General features: G+C 37.6%; 1 pseudogene; it reads right to left on the minus strand.

Moving 5' to 3' along the window:
- LOC139731128 (uncharacterized) overlaps positions 1-6,978 on the minus strand; it is a 75,003-nt pseudogene extending 68,025 nt beyond the window's left edge.
- Between the last annotated feature and the right edge of the window lie 9,164 nt (positions 6,979-16,142).

A 16,142-nucleotide genomic window follows, 5' to 3' on the forward strand; every position in this document is an offset into this window, starting at 1 on the left:
AATGAAATCTTTATTTTCTTTGTCAACAACACTATATATCACTATTATTTCATCCAGAAATCACTTCATTAAAATGACATGCCCACTTCACTAAGAAAATTAAAATTCACTGTCAGGCAAGTATAATGTGAGTGGGCACTTGCCCATTAGTCTTAGCAATATAAGGCCCTTGTCGGCTGCCAAACTGGGACAAGCAGGAATAATATATTTCACAATGGCCTGCAAATGATCATGTACCCATGGCAACTCAAGGCAGAAAATGAACACTGCAAAGTAATCATGTTGATGACTTTATTGTAGTGTATGCTGCAAAGGACAAGAAGCTTAATTAGTGACAAAGTCTATGAGTAAACGTGACATGGCTTCCAAGAATTACAGGTTGCCACGGTGACACACACGCTGTCACACTTTCATTCATGATCAACTTCTCAATTTGATGGATTATGCAGTATGATTCATGTGCTCTGCTGTATGTGTATGAGTGTGCACACTGTACAACAGGTACCTTTGATAATCTGCTTAAAACAGACTTAAAAATGGAAATATATATCAACAAAACTTCATAGAAGGTGTCAATGCACGACACCATCAACAAAAATCATGAGCTATCAAGTTGTACCAATATACAATGCATGAAGACAAAGACCACTGGAGGCAGGACTGCACAAGAAAAGGAAGATGAATGTAACAAATGTTGAACAATAGAGGGCACTCTTTCTAACCCACATGGGGGACCACGCTATGTGGTTGAGCCTCCCACCACTGTCGCTACATACACAAGTTTGTAGATAGGCCTGACCACCAAAGTATATTCCCTTGTATAATCTACATATTCTATTAAAGACGATAATAATGGTAACGATGAGAATATGATAATAATAATCTTCATCAGTATCATTATAATTCTTGTATACAACAATTTTAGAAAGGTAAAGTAGATGAGGAAAATGGATAATAGAAGGGAAAGTGTTGCAAACGAAAGCAGTACAACCAATATCAACAAATGGCAGAATTTGAGCAAACTGAGACAACAATCTTTCACAAAAAAAAATAAAAAATGTGCCATAACTGCCACATTTAAGCACTAATAGGGCATTATTCAATTGATTTTTAAATGATTAAAATTATCTTAGATTCTATTTCACAAGCATTAGCAATAATTCCCCCGCCCTAGTGTTCCTGCTTTTATTCAGAATAAGTCTCCTAGGGGGCATGTTTTTCTCTGCTTGTATTGCAGTGGTATTTGAAATCAGATAAATATATGTTCTACAAATCTGATTGACTTCCCCAGAGTCTTTCCTCCATATCAATGCAAGTCTCATCACACCTAGATCATTGCCATATTATCCATCTTATCTGCAAAGTGCAAACTAATTGATTAACCTGTTCAGATTTAAGTATCTACATTTGTAACATGTATTTATCTTTTTTTTCTTTTTTCTTTCTTTCTTTTTACTAGTGATGTCTTGAGATGTAATTTGCAATTAAAGCAGTTTCCTCCTCCCTCCCCCCCCCCCCCCCCCCCCCCCAGCTTGTGCCGCCTGCCTGCCCCTTGTGCATGTATGTATGCATACTGTATACAGTGCTTATCAAGTGCATAACAGTTTGGAACGAACATCTTTGGACATATTGGCTTTTGAGCATGTTCTACATGATGCTGACTGGTATTGACCCATAAAGCTATTTGAAAAATGCTGTTAATTTTGGACTGATTTTATATAATAATGCACAGGTTTAAGTTTGTGACATTTTTGTGGAGATGCAGCTTACTCTCCAGTGTTCACAATGTAGTACAACATGCACTCGTGCATATTGTGCATATTTCACCATCGCAAATACCCTCGTGTATGCTGCATCTCCGCTTACGCACTCTCACCTATGCATTACTTGTGTACTGCAAGAGTATACAAAATCTCCAGCTTTGATTATTGCACATCTCAGTTTGATCTACAGACCTCCATTTACCTCAACCCTCCAATAACAACATCCAGGTAATTCCTACACATTACAGTAAGCAGGGCTCCACACTAACTTTTATTTTTGGTGGGACCTTTTTTGGTGGCCCAATCAGGCCACCAAATTCTTCATTTCTGAAATTTTTTGTGGCCCGACGTGCGTTTTTGGTGGCCCCGGCCACCGTTAGTGTCCAGCCCTGCAGTAAGTCTCACATACCTCACTTATGTAGCTTCCTCCTCACACAAAGAGCAAGTTACCTCTGTCACGCGATGGTGACAATGACTCAAAAACTTCCCTCTCCTCAGACCTTTCCCATCACCTCCTTTTTTCCAGATGCTGTTTCTACTCTTCAGTCCTAGAGAGATCTCACAGTGCAGTAAAGATATGTTGATTGCTTCAGTATATTGCAAAATTCCCTTCCTGTCTAAAACATGTTGCAAGAGCAGTAAAAGATGTTTCAGAACATCCCTATTCATCCAGCAGTTGCACTACTAGTATAGAGAATGCATAGATAAGCTGTGCCAAGAGCAACTTTGGTGCAGAGAAATACTAGCACAGCACTCGCAATACAGAAAGCACATCATGTTGATTCACCATTCCCTCAGTTGAAGATGGCACCAAAAAATGGGGAACACCAAAACATCTGGACCCAAAGATAGCTGTTTCTTCACGACTCTGCCACAATGTAGCCAAGACATCATAGTATTGCAAACCTGGAAGGACAGAACACATCAGTATTCTTTGGGCAAACCCTCCAAGAAACTTCAAAAGTCCATTTGAAGGAAAAAAAAATCATGCATGGAACGCAAGAAACATCATAGGCACATAACAGAGGCAGCCACTTTGGAAAGCAACAGAATACATTGCACATCATATATGATGACATCCCACAATTAAAATGTTCATGTGTCCACAATCTTTGCCTACCATCAGCCAGATTTTCACTAGTTTGCTCCCCTTCTATAAGGTTATGTCTACATAGATTATCAACTTTCTCTTGCAAAAACTAGCTATAATATAATGGGTGCTTGCGTCACAATTTGATACATTTTCATTTCACAACTGCATGGCTGGGTATACTTACCGGTACTTTTTTTGTGTGCTCATATTTCCATTAGTTGGTAAGTGTATATGCTTGGGTAGTTTTTATCAACGACAGCACTCAACAGAAAAACCTCTCTCATCATGTGTGAATACAACACAGACATCCAATTTTTGCTCCAGATAAGATTGGGGAAAAACAAAAGAAAAGAAAAATGAAAATATTTGAGTAGACCCGAATCATCCAACTGTGAAAGGAAACTCCCAGTATTCCTGAGGGGGGAAAAAATAATTACTTTTACTTACGGTGTAAAATCTTACATTAATTTCTTTCCTGCAACTGAAGTAAGTTCATTTGCGGAATGGTGAGAAGAAGTGGACAATTTAGAAACACAGTGATGGTAAAATCTGACTAGACAAACTTTCTCCACAGATTTGCCCCATCTGCTCACGTGTGCAAATAGTAATATACATGCTGAGCCAGCAGAAACAACTCATGCTTCTACTTCGGGGAAAACTAACCACATGCCATCCCTGTGGCAGGCTTAAACAACATTGAGTGGAAGCCCTGAGGTGAGTGAAAAGCACTTTGGACTGGGGAGAAAAAAAAAAGGGGTCCTGGTTCAAGTTCATCCAAGTTCATTGACCCCTGGAGAAAGCACTTTGTCCAGCTGTCCCACTCGGTCCAGGAGCACAAATGGATACCTGGCAATGCTGGGGTAATGGTAGGAGCAGAACCCTCAGGAAGAGCAGTGGCACAACCAGTGAGGCTATCCTGCATAAAGACACCATCATTTTTTACACTGGTGATCATTTTGATAAACGATACACATTCAGCTGTTTCGCTAAAATATGCACCAAGTTTTAAGGTAAAGCGCTACATATACTGCACTCCCTCATTTACTGAATTCAGCAAGTCACTGACAGTCAACCAGGGGGATGTTTACTTGCCTCATTCAACACTGACGACAAGATGACCTCTGTTTACCTGAATGTAGCGTGCATCACAGCATTTTTCTCCTCAGATAGGTTTCTGAAAAAAAGGAAGAGCTGTGGGGAAAAAAAAAGATAGGACAGAAGGAAGGACAGGCAGGACGTGGCTAAAAAAATAAGCATTATTGCTATTATTAAATAATTATAGACATAATATCGCTCTTCCTCTATAGTTTGTCCTGTACGGTTCTAGTCCGAAAAGTATGAGAGAATCACACTTTAAGTTCAGAAAGCCTTAAATGTTCCAGATGTCATTTAGAAATCTTCATCAGCTAACATCAGACTCCAGATCCAGGGTTGCTCAGCAGTGGGTTCCTCTAAGCCTTCCCCCCCCCCCCCAAAAAAAAAGCAAACAAAATCCTTGCCATTATCACAGCCATAGCAGTGTACAATTGCCGTCACACCAGGTAGTGAATCCATCAATGTAGACTCACCTATACAGTTTGGGGTCAAATGTGGACATTGAATCATTGTCTGTTTTCTAATCGCTTACCTGAAATAAACACAAGGGGATTCATATATGACAGTAGTTTCATAGGAAGAAATGAATCAACAGAAATATTGTGAAAAAGTAAAGAAATGTAAAACATTGTGAATAGCAAGCAAATGTGAAAATAGACAAACAATCAGACAATGAAACAAAGTTCCTGCATCAATACTACGATCATCTACACCTGATACCATCTGTCCTGCTTCACGAAGTCTAACAACATGGAGCGTTGATGCTTGAAATATCAGTAATGGTTGTAATTGTTGTAATCCACAATGGAGACAGGTAGGGGAAACGTTCAAAAGAATGCTGAATCTGCAATTCCATGAAATCTCCGTCCATGAAGTGTAGGCTTGGGAGCTGTCCTTCAAACAAACAGATATAAGAAATATGAAATAAGTCAATTCAACATTGCAGAATATATTACTTATGTGTTGTACCACACACTATGGACATCCCTCCAATCCCCTCCCTCTACTAATCACAAGATGATTATTTACAGGAAACTCATCGGCAGATGTTTAAAAAAAAGAAAGAAAAAAAGCATCGAATGGTATGACAATTCAAATCATACTAATGTCAATGAGCCGTACCTGCAGCTAGCAAGTTAGACAGTAGTTGCTTTTGTTACACTACTTGTTTGTTGCCTGCACTGGCAGCCATGTTTGTGTTTTGTGTTTGTTGTCCTGAAAGATGGAACAAAATCTGTCTTGCAGGCTTGCATGAGGATTTAAACTGTTGATCTGCTCTACAGCAGAGTCACAAAGAATCATTTTAATACAAAAGCTACATCTATTACTTTTCATCAATGAAATACATGAAAAAAAAAAGTTTCTGTGATATGTTTTCTGAAGAGATGTGACCATCATGTGACGAGGACCTATCTTCTCACAGCATCCACTGGACACTACCTGGTACGTAACAGAAGACATGCCAACATTCATGTATTATGATAATTAGTCCTCCTAGTGTGAAAATTAATCCTCTTAATTCACCTGCAGTTTCTGTTGATCTGTCCATGGATTTCCATGAGATTTTGCCTTTACTGAATCATGCTGAAATGAACTCTTGAAACAGAATCTAAACAAAAGAAATTGCCAGATATCATCTATAGCATTTGATTCACAGCTTGATATAAAGCATCTTCCACAGGTTGTGACACTGTCATTATCACTAAGGAAGTCTTTTGCCATGTAGCAGATGTAGTGTACCTAGCATAGGCCATAAACTCAAACAAAGTTTAACAACATATTACGTGATGTCAAAAGAAACCATCACCATCAACAACAGTTATCAACCCGAGGATAACTTGTTGCATTTGCTGTATTTCTATTGCAGAAGTTCGAGCATAATTTCCAGACACGGTATACAAGGAGTACTGAAAGTGCTACATTTACATCTTGCAGAGACCATTCAATAACACATGAATCATCAATTGATTGGTGCTCACACAGAAGCATTAATATTGCCATAATTCATCAGCTGATTGAGTGATGATATTAGTGACTGTAATCCAAATATAAATTGAGAACACATCACTGATGCTGATTTGAACAATGTGAGACCTAATCATTCAAATCCAACATCAAATAACACATGAAACAGCAAAGGCCAAAGCCATTTTATGTTGCTGGGTATAGCAGCAGTAAATGAATTTTGATGGTAACAAGTAACACTGACAGCCATCATGCTATGCATGGAACCTACATTCCATCTCTAGCCAGATTTTTAACTTCTTCAACAGCAAATGCATCAATCATACTCAAGGTACTTCAATCATCCAAACATCCCAGCCCACAGAATGACTAACAAATACTTTTATGCATCGCATGCTGGTGAACACTAGTCAACTGCACTGGTAATTAGCAGCTGCAGCCTAACCACCACACTGTTGTGGCATCATTGTTAGTACACTGGCAGCGGCAGGCTGCCTCGCCGCTACGCCTGCTGTGTGCTGTGGACGGTTCACTATGTGTGTGATGCTCCTCCGTGCATTTGCGTGCAAATACTCGACGGAGGTTTTACCGTTAGCCCCACATGTAGAAATACGCAGTGATGTCGGATGATACCAACTGACGGCAAATGACCATGATGAAATTGCCAACTTGGCACGGATTATTTTAAAACACACGATTAAACGTATTTTTTGCTTTTCAAAAAAGGATACCCTCCATCTTCAGCCTCATGACTTGGGGTTCCTCTTTCCCATGGGCCAATTCTGGCTCCATTTCTTCGTCTGTCCTGTCCCTTTTCTCATCGCTCTCTGCATCTGCGAATGGGGATTAGCGGGAAAACACACGATCAACACGACGTTTCCGAGCATGTTTATTTCACTTAACATGCACTAAAAATACCAAGAAAGGGCTAGATCTAGAGCAGAGAAAGTGTACTTTACCTCCATCTCGTTGCTTTACGACTTTGTCGGCCCAAACGGACCAGGACTGGCCCCTAAACATCGAAGGACTACTTCTCTCTAGGCTCGCCATTGCAGTCCTGTGTGTGTTCACTTGCCATGTATCCCATAGTCCACTACGGATGACGTCACTTGGTCTTCCACTTCTTCTGCGAGTTTTCTGCTTTCACAAACTTTCTTTCATCAGTTTCATGAAGAAATAGTTGCTTGTTTGTCCTTGTAAATGATGAACCATGTATTCTATGGTTGTTTGTAAATATACATACAATGATTCAAATAAACTTGCCCACCCTGTAAGATTTAGTCCTTATTTCACAGGCCTCATGGTATCATACATCTCCTCGTTCAATATGCAATGTGATGCACCTTCAATTGGGTTTGGGGCGACATTACATTGGTTTGACAAAGGAATTATAGTTAGGCCCCCTACTTCTAAGGATCTTCTACTTCATCACATTTTTACAGTTTGGACAATAATTATGTCTCAAAGATTTTGGAAAATGGTTTTGTTCAGATTTGTTGGCAGGAAATCGGGTTCCCTTATTTCTGGCTTTTTCATTCTTTGGACTCTCTCCCTAATTATTTCTCAGCTGCACATAACACTTTGAAGATTCCAGTTTTTTCGAATTATGTTTAGATGCAATTATCGGGCGTCTCTATTTCTTTATCCTTTTTTTTTTTGAGAGAGAGAGAGAGACAATTATTGATTGTAGAGTCGGGAAGACTTTAGATCATCTTATTGATTCTCCAACTAACGTCTTTAATATGAAAATATAGTACACATGATATGTAGTTGTCATTCGCTTTGCTTTGTGTAACTGTGACTTGAAGGTAAGGTTAATAATCGGTGATCTTTCTCTGTTGGTCTTTCTTTTGTTTTCCTTCTTCTTCTCCTCCTCCTTGACCCCCTTTTCCCCCTTCTTTGAATGTAATTCTCTTCTTTTCACTCTCTCTCTCTCTCTCTCTCTCTCTCTCTCTTCAACTTTTTTCTCTTTCCTACTTCTTGTTATTCTCCACCTCCTTATACGTGTACTAATTCTTCTGAGTTCTTTGATATATTTGTCTGGTCACATCAGGCCTCTGATCACATGACTTATATGAGTATGATGTAAACCTATAGAAAATATAATTTTCTTCTGCTACGCTATGTGTCATATCAAATTCATGAAACGGTTCAGTGAATATCTACAGTTGCTAAGTCCGTATAAAGATGTCGACGATAAAATTCTTCTTTTTTTTTTGCCAGAAACAATAAGAAATCAGTAGATTGTTTTTCTCATTTTGTCATTTCTTAAAGACTGAGCACAGAAAATAGATGAATACATCATATGGATATAGAAACCAAAGGTTTTGTATTCAATGTTAGCTGGAATCGTATTCATATCATGTAGACTGTTTGTAGCTGTTTGTCAAATCGCATTATCTATACTATGTATCATGGAGAGTGACATTTATTTGTACCTGAATGTTTATAATTGTGTGAATGAAATATCTTTGTGAAAACAAAAATACATCAACATGTATACGACCTCAGAGTGAGATGTAGGCAATCTGTACTTTTATCTTGATATATTCTTTGGTGATTTTATTCTTTGTTTTTAATGGTACCAATAAATGTACTTGATCGCCAGCTTATAATTACTGTGTAACAAGAAAAAAGTGTCTAGTTTCATACCTAATTTCGAAGCCAATAAACCCGAAAAGAAGTGTACATATCTTTTAAGTGTCAAATTTATATTAGGTATATTTTCATCTGGAATATTAGCCACTATAGAAAGTACTTAATGTTTATAAGCAAGTTTTCATGGGACCAACGGCTGTAAGTTCCTTCCGAATAATACGCGATGAGGCTAAAATGCTTTGTCTAAAGGGGCAATTCCGCATCATCCAGCCAACTGCATGGGGTGACTGACAGTCCGTGGTCTAATGGCTCCTCTTGAAAGTCAGTGAATTATGTCCGACACAGGTCATGACCGTTAGGTGGACACTGACTGGTTTACAATAAGCGGTGTTGTTGTTTTGTTTGTTTGTTTGTTTGTTTGTTTGTTTGTTTGTTTGTTTGTGTGTTCACGTTCGTTCGTTTGTTTGTTTGTTCGGGATCTTATTTTCAGGACATTTTCTCTCATAGTCTGACGTATATCATAAAAGGGTCGGCTTGAAAATGAAAATCACATTATACGCAATGTTCGACGTATGATCTTTTTATGAAAATCGCTGTACGGGGAATCTCATAAGAATGCTTTTCATCATGACGAATTTTCGCGCGGACAGCCTCATTACGACACACAGCGACAGATGGACTTGTACTGTTTGTTTTGTTTTGTGGGGTTTTCTTTATACAAGAAAAACAATCAAATATCAAACATCAAAACTTAACAATGATTGAAGTGTTCAAATTGACCAGGGTATAACAACCCGATGGTTGTCTTTCATTTATATGTTGGATTTTTATTCACAACCACGCATTTTGCATTAGACTTTTCAGTGGGTGTTTCTTGACTAATACTATCCTCGACGGGTTAAAGCATTCATTTCGCCTGTATATCGTTGAACTTTCTCTACCACTAGAAATCGTTTCCATAAATCAATTGTCGCTGTAACCGTCAAACAGTTTTCGACAAAAAAAAAGTGATAGAATATGCCTCCCCACTACTGAACTAAAATTCATGGGTATTCTTCACTGAGAATGTGATCATGTGCTATGCAATACTCCCGTTCATATCCCATTTCCCCAATCCGGTTGACATGCATGCATTTTTTTTTCTGTGTATCAATCATCGGACATTTTTTCCCCTGATGGTTGTCTGTAACAGAGATAACGCGTATATATATATATATATATATATATATATATATATATATATATATATATATATATATATATATATTATTGGGATTTTCCCCAGTTATATAGAGTATTTGTTATCGTTTCAAAACTAGGTTAAAAACGCACGGCGATATTCATCACTATATTGATCCTTTCAACAAGAACTGAAGAATTTGATCACGAAATGGATAAAGAGCCAAACATTTTACAGTATAAAGTCCATAATCAAATAAAGCAAAATGAAATCTTTCCGGTCATACCTCATTTCTTACATAATAGGGAATGTTCTCGAGGTTATGGCTAAAGGTATCTAACATTTTCTTATTTGCCCACATATGTTTTGTTTTGTTTTCTGTTTTTAGCAGCTGTAATTTCAAATTCACAAGAATGGTTTCAGCTCGATTTGCGATCAAACTCTGCAAATAATTATGCCAATTGAATTTAAAGCATTGAGACGCGTTTAATGACTAACAAGCGAACAGAATATCTCACTATAAGTTTCTCAGGGGAAATAAATCCGCAGTTCTATAGACATATCAGTTAAAGTGATGGTATAGTTTTGGTTGAGATGGGGCTTTATGTTTCTATTTTTTGTGAGTGACATAATGGGAAACATGAAATATAAAAGAGCATAAGATTTTAAGAGAAACTAAAGATTATTTGATTAAAATTTCTATCAAAAAGGTCGAGATATCCCAAACAAAGAGGTCCTACTGAAAGTTCGGACCCACCTATGATTAGGACCACTTTGTTTTTCCTTTGTATTTGGACATTTCAAAAATGATTTTCACCAAATCAACTTTAAATTCCTCCTAGAATTGTATGCTCTTTAACATTTCATAAGTGGTTTCTCATTCTCTCGCAAAAGTTAAAATCTGAATCCCCCATCAAAACCAAAACTAAACCGGTCTCTTCGATAGCACTATTGTGCATAGTTAAGGTGCTGGAAAAATTACCAACATCAATATGATCATTAAATTTCGAGAATCGACTTATACTAACTCTTGAGAAAACAGCGATTTTTAACATGCAGACGTTTCGGAATCGTGGGCAATTTGATTTACATTGGAACTCCACTCTATATTTCCAAACTTATACTTTACAAATAATTATTGTGCATAATCAAATAATATTAGCAGGCGGTTCAATATAATCAAGCATTATAAAAGAAGTTTGTGGAATTTCAAGATTTCACATGTCTACACTTAAACAGTAATAATTATCGGTTACTATATGGCATATCCAAACAGACGATATGACGTCATTGCCCAAAGAATTCTCATTTCATTGCTCACCTTTAAATGTATACATATATGATAATGTGTATGCCTCTAGGCCTAATATGTTCATGTCTGTCGTAAGCACCAAACGCCTCATTACATGCAGTTTGACAACTTATACTGACAATGCAGCTCAACGGAAAGACATACATTGTATGTCCGAGGTCTGCCAAACCCCAAAGTAGCTAAACGACATTTGAATATTTACCGATTAGTTCCTGATGTGTGTAAACTTTTTATGCATATACAATTCTATTATTCTTATACTCAGTGCACCCCTACCCCATACACCCCCCCCAAAAAAAAAAAGCTTGCAAATGTTTTGAGCGTCGTACTGCGAGAATTGGCAAAGCTCAAATGCAGCTTGAAGATGAAAAAAAAATAGTGTAACGTTTTTATTTATTATTTTAATTAAAATATTCAGCATATCTCTGTCACAACGGCTGTTCTTAACAAATCAGAAAACTTAAACGAGACTTGCCCGACAAAGCAATTGACAACGGAGACATGCAGTCTGGAATCAAGACCCGATATGAGCGGTGGCCATCACAGGCGGCCCATGCCCGCCAGAAGTAGAAGTCGGGATAACCCTTTTAAAGAAAAACTATCAACGTTTTGGAGGCCTGATCGGGCTATACCAGAACATATTCTTTCCTACAAAGTTTATTCATCCTATATCATAGAAGTAGGTAGGCCTATATAGAGCCCACCACTATGTTAAAGAATACTGATGATCATTTCACGAATATTGTATTGTGATGGAAATTATGTTCATGCCTCAATTCAATGTTTGATATGTTAGACATGGTGATATTAGTCACAGTATATACGCACATTATTGGGGTCCTTTGTCGTACCTGCCAATTTTCACATAATCATCATGTTTTATTGCGTCAGTTTAATTTCTATCATACTTTTACCTTTCTTGTTGTTGTTCTTCTTCTCCTTCTTCTTTTGTGGGGGGGGGGGGGGCACCAAATTTTATTATCGGGCTACCAAAATATGAAATTTGATGATTTTGATGGCCCAAACGGGCCACAAACAGTTATAAATACTGTCGAGACTTGTGTCGAGACTTGATTGAGATAACATTCCGTAGGAAAGGATGAACAGAATAGCACGAAACTAGGTCCTTGAGGAATATCATTCAAATCCGCCTGAAGAATACAAAATAAATAAATAAAAACAGACAGACAGACAGACAGACAAACAAACAAACAAACAAACAAACAAACAAACAAACAAACAAACAGCAAAGTATAGGTACAAGAAATAGTCCATCGGCAAACACTACCGGGAAACAGATCAATAAATCTGAGTACATTCTTGAAATTATTCCTCTCATATTGGATAAAGAATCTAATGAGGAAGTCGACATTGACAGATCCCAAAGAGAGGCGCTTTGATCACGCATGTCAAAACATTCGTTTTTCATACTATTATAGCGGATTTGTGCGGTCCACGTCGAAAGTTCGCCGGGCAGATTAATTTCGCGTTCATTCATAATTAATTTGGGATCATTTGTTGTTGTTTTTTTAATTTCAATCAAATCTAAAATTTCGTCATCCACGTTCATTAAAAAAAAATAATAATAATAATGAGGTGGTCATTCATTTATCGACCTGATGTTCAGGGAGAGACACTGATGTGGTTGCGCAATGAGCTATTTCAGCATTCAAATCAATTTCGGAGCAATCTATTTAACACTTTGAGTAATCAAAATAGCTGTTTTGGTTTTATCTCATGATTATTGTTGTCATGATCACAATGTTTTTTTTTTAACTGTTTATGCTTCAAGCAACCTGTCATGCCCATCTTTTCCGTCTATAATCGTTTACTTTTCCATAATAGCATTTCAGCCATTTCGATCTTCTCGAAGAAACTCATAATTACAACAAACTGCTATTTTCTTTGATTCTTTATGTTATGATAGGGTTCTTCCCTTGCACAATATTGTTGGGAAAACTATAATATTTCTTTGATTTTATCTTAATTGAGGGACGGGGAGCTATGTACACTAAGATACCAATCAATTGATTGATAGGGAGAGTTCGTTCGTTTGAGAGTATTAATGTCAACTGAATCTGCCAGTGTTCAATCGGTTTCATGCCCCTCGGATCGAAGGCGTCACTCAAGCGGCCTTGCCCTGTGTTGTCCGAGGTACGCATGGGTATAACCTTTACACGCATTGCTTGTGATTACAAGTTAATGTAAAAGAAACGGATAAAGACTGAAACGCAAGTGATACCGACCGACTACAAAATAAGTTGTAATGAAAAAGACGTCTGAAGACAAAAGAACTAGGTTATCTATTTCTTCCTCGTGAGTATAACAACATGACGAAATTTGCATGACAAATGTTAATGTATTAAAAATTATCACTTTTAACTTTACGTCTCAAAAAATTAGTAGGCCTAAAATATCACGTCAAATCAGTGCTACGTAAATGAATAAAGTTATCCCGAACTCGAATGCACACGTGCGAATTTGAATGCTCGAAAAGACGCTTCCTCGATTTCCGACTATCAAAGTTTTAATGCCCTCGACGAGCATTTTAATTTGAATAAGGTAGAGTGGTTTATAATTATGTTTAATTCTTTGATCGAAGTGCGCAACCAAATGATTGAAAAACGAAATGAAATGACTAACTTCCCGGCGTTATTCTTGTTTTCCCGTGACTTCGAATAACCCGATTATCAAACTGAATGACAAACATGCTAAAATGACTGCGAAAACCTATAATACCCATCGTTTGATTCAACCCGGCATCTCCTCACGTTCGACATTGTAAGAGACTAACTGTACCATATAACACTACGGGTGATCAGGGAGTGCTATGAGAAACAAACAAGCAAACATAACAAAACAAAACAAAACGCATAAACATGCTAGGAACTTTCTAGACGCACAGTCCCCAAACTAATGACCAGAATAAAAAAGTCAGTCATAATATATAGTTGGTATCATGTCATCAATTAATGAAATCCTGACCGTTAAAATTATCACACACTATTTTGTGCCATTATATAAAGTAAAATGATGGACTCCTGGGTGACAAAAATTGCACAATTTTCCTCTTGGCTCCATCCCTCAGAAAATAGTACTATTTCCGTCTCCTCGGAGTCTATGTACTCTCGGTATATTTGTTTATTATGCAATATGTTAAAGCATTCTGCCATAGAGTCGACAGACTCGACACACTGCAGATTATTGATTCGTACCAATGGAATCATGCTAATGTTTTATGTTTGCTGACGTTGTGAGGTGTGCATGTTCTTCATGATTTAGGATCATTATTTTTTTATGACGATCACGTACTCCAGTACATTCTCCACTATCAGTGTGTACGAATTCAAAGCTGAGAGACGATTTTAAGGCAAGGATCAGCGTTGTAGGAGAAACTCTACGATTTCTATTTTTGCTTGAAATCGATGAGTGGCAGGTTAGTTCATGACGCCTACATGTTTTTTTCAGTGCAATATACAATGGTTCCATGACATTTGTTTCTAACCTGCGACAATTGCTCTCATGGAATATCAGAGTATTCTGCATGCTAGGCCAAACATACATGTAAATTCTACCCACAAACATAACCCTCACCCTAACCCTAATCCTCACATCAAACTAAGCCTATAAAACCCTATCATAACCCTAACCCCCAAGTCATTGGAGAAAATAAGACTGGAGCAATTGTCACAGAAGCAAATATCGTGTCACCATATACAACATATTGAAAGATACTGTTGTCGACACATCAGTATCCCAATCTCTGACATACTCAGTATACAGTAGCTTCATAATGACATGATGTAATATTGACACACTTGCCCATCTGTGCTGTATCTTTTTGAACAGACAAATGTACACCAATCATTCCATGCGGATCGTGTTGTTTGCTTTTGTTCTTATTATCTGCTTGTGTACAGCACTTGAAAATAATAGTTTATTTTTTATAAGTCCTTTAAAATGTTTACATGTCTGAAATATCATGAGCTGTTAATGCAAGAAATAACAATATGGTCAAATAAGTGTATACACACCCATACTGGGAAAACCCTGCTTGGGAAAACCCTGCTACAGCATATAGGGAGTTTCCTTATGATGTACCACTGTTAGCAAAGTGTATCTCTATCCCTCTCTCTGTATATATGTGTATATACAGAGAGAGAATGTATATATATATATATATATATATATATATATATATACCGGGTGTCCCAAAAAAAGCGGAACGGTGGATTTTCAGTACCTTGCCGTCTAAAAGGTATATATATTTTGACATCATTAGAAAGAGCATCTTCAGCAGAAGACTATGATACCAAAATCATCAAATTTGGTTCAGTGCTTTTTATTCTACGCCAATTTCTGAAAATGCAGTCATTGCCAATTTCGCCAGATTTTTGCGACTTATGAGATAATAATTTGAGTGCGACACGCGATCCATACGGTGAATATTGTCTAAGCTCGGTGATCCATGTCAACAAAAGATACAGCTTTCACATTGGGCACGGGCCAGGAAAAAAACCGTGTGTGTGTGTGTCTGCGTGTGTGTGTGTGTGTGCGCGCTCCCAATATGAAAGCCTTATCTTTTGTTGACATGGACCAACGAGCTTACACAATTCACCGTATGGAACGCCTGTCGCACCCAAATTATTATCTCATAAGTCGCAAAAAATTGAAAATGACTGCATTTACAGAAATTGGCGTAGAATAAAAAGTACTGAACCAAATTTAATGATTTTGGTATCATGGTTTTCTGCGGAAGATGCTCTGTCTAATAATGTCAAAAAATATATCACTTTTAGAACGCAAGGTACTGAAAATCCACCGTTCCGCTTTTTTTGGGACACCCGGTATATATATATATATGCACACACTCACACACACACACACACACACACACACACACACACACACACACACACACACACACACACAAAGGGAGACTCCATTATAACAAGCTCACTTGCGATGTACCGCTTTTTTTTAAGTTGAGGTGAATTTGATGGCCCACATTTTCCATATTATACATGCACGCTTCTATCAGACAAGATATGTATAAATTCGTTCTCTCTCACTCTTTCTCTGTGCAGGAAACAGATGCAGCCACAGAAAAAGACATCAAATGTGACTACAGCATGT

The sequence above is a fragment of the Diadema antillarum genome, unplaced genomic scaffold, assembly GCF_040938485.1.
Source record: "Diadema antillarum isolate AM-2024a unplaced genomic scaffold, OU_Dant_1.0 seq00000358_RagTag, whole genome shotgun sequence".
NCBI classification, from domain to species: domain Eukaryota; kingdom Metazoa; phylum Echinodermata; class Echinoidea; order Diadematoida; family Diadematidae; genus Diadema; species Diadema antillarum.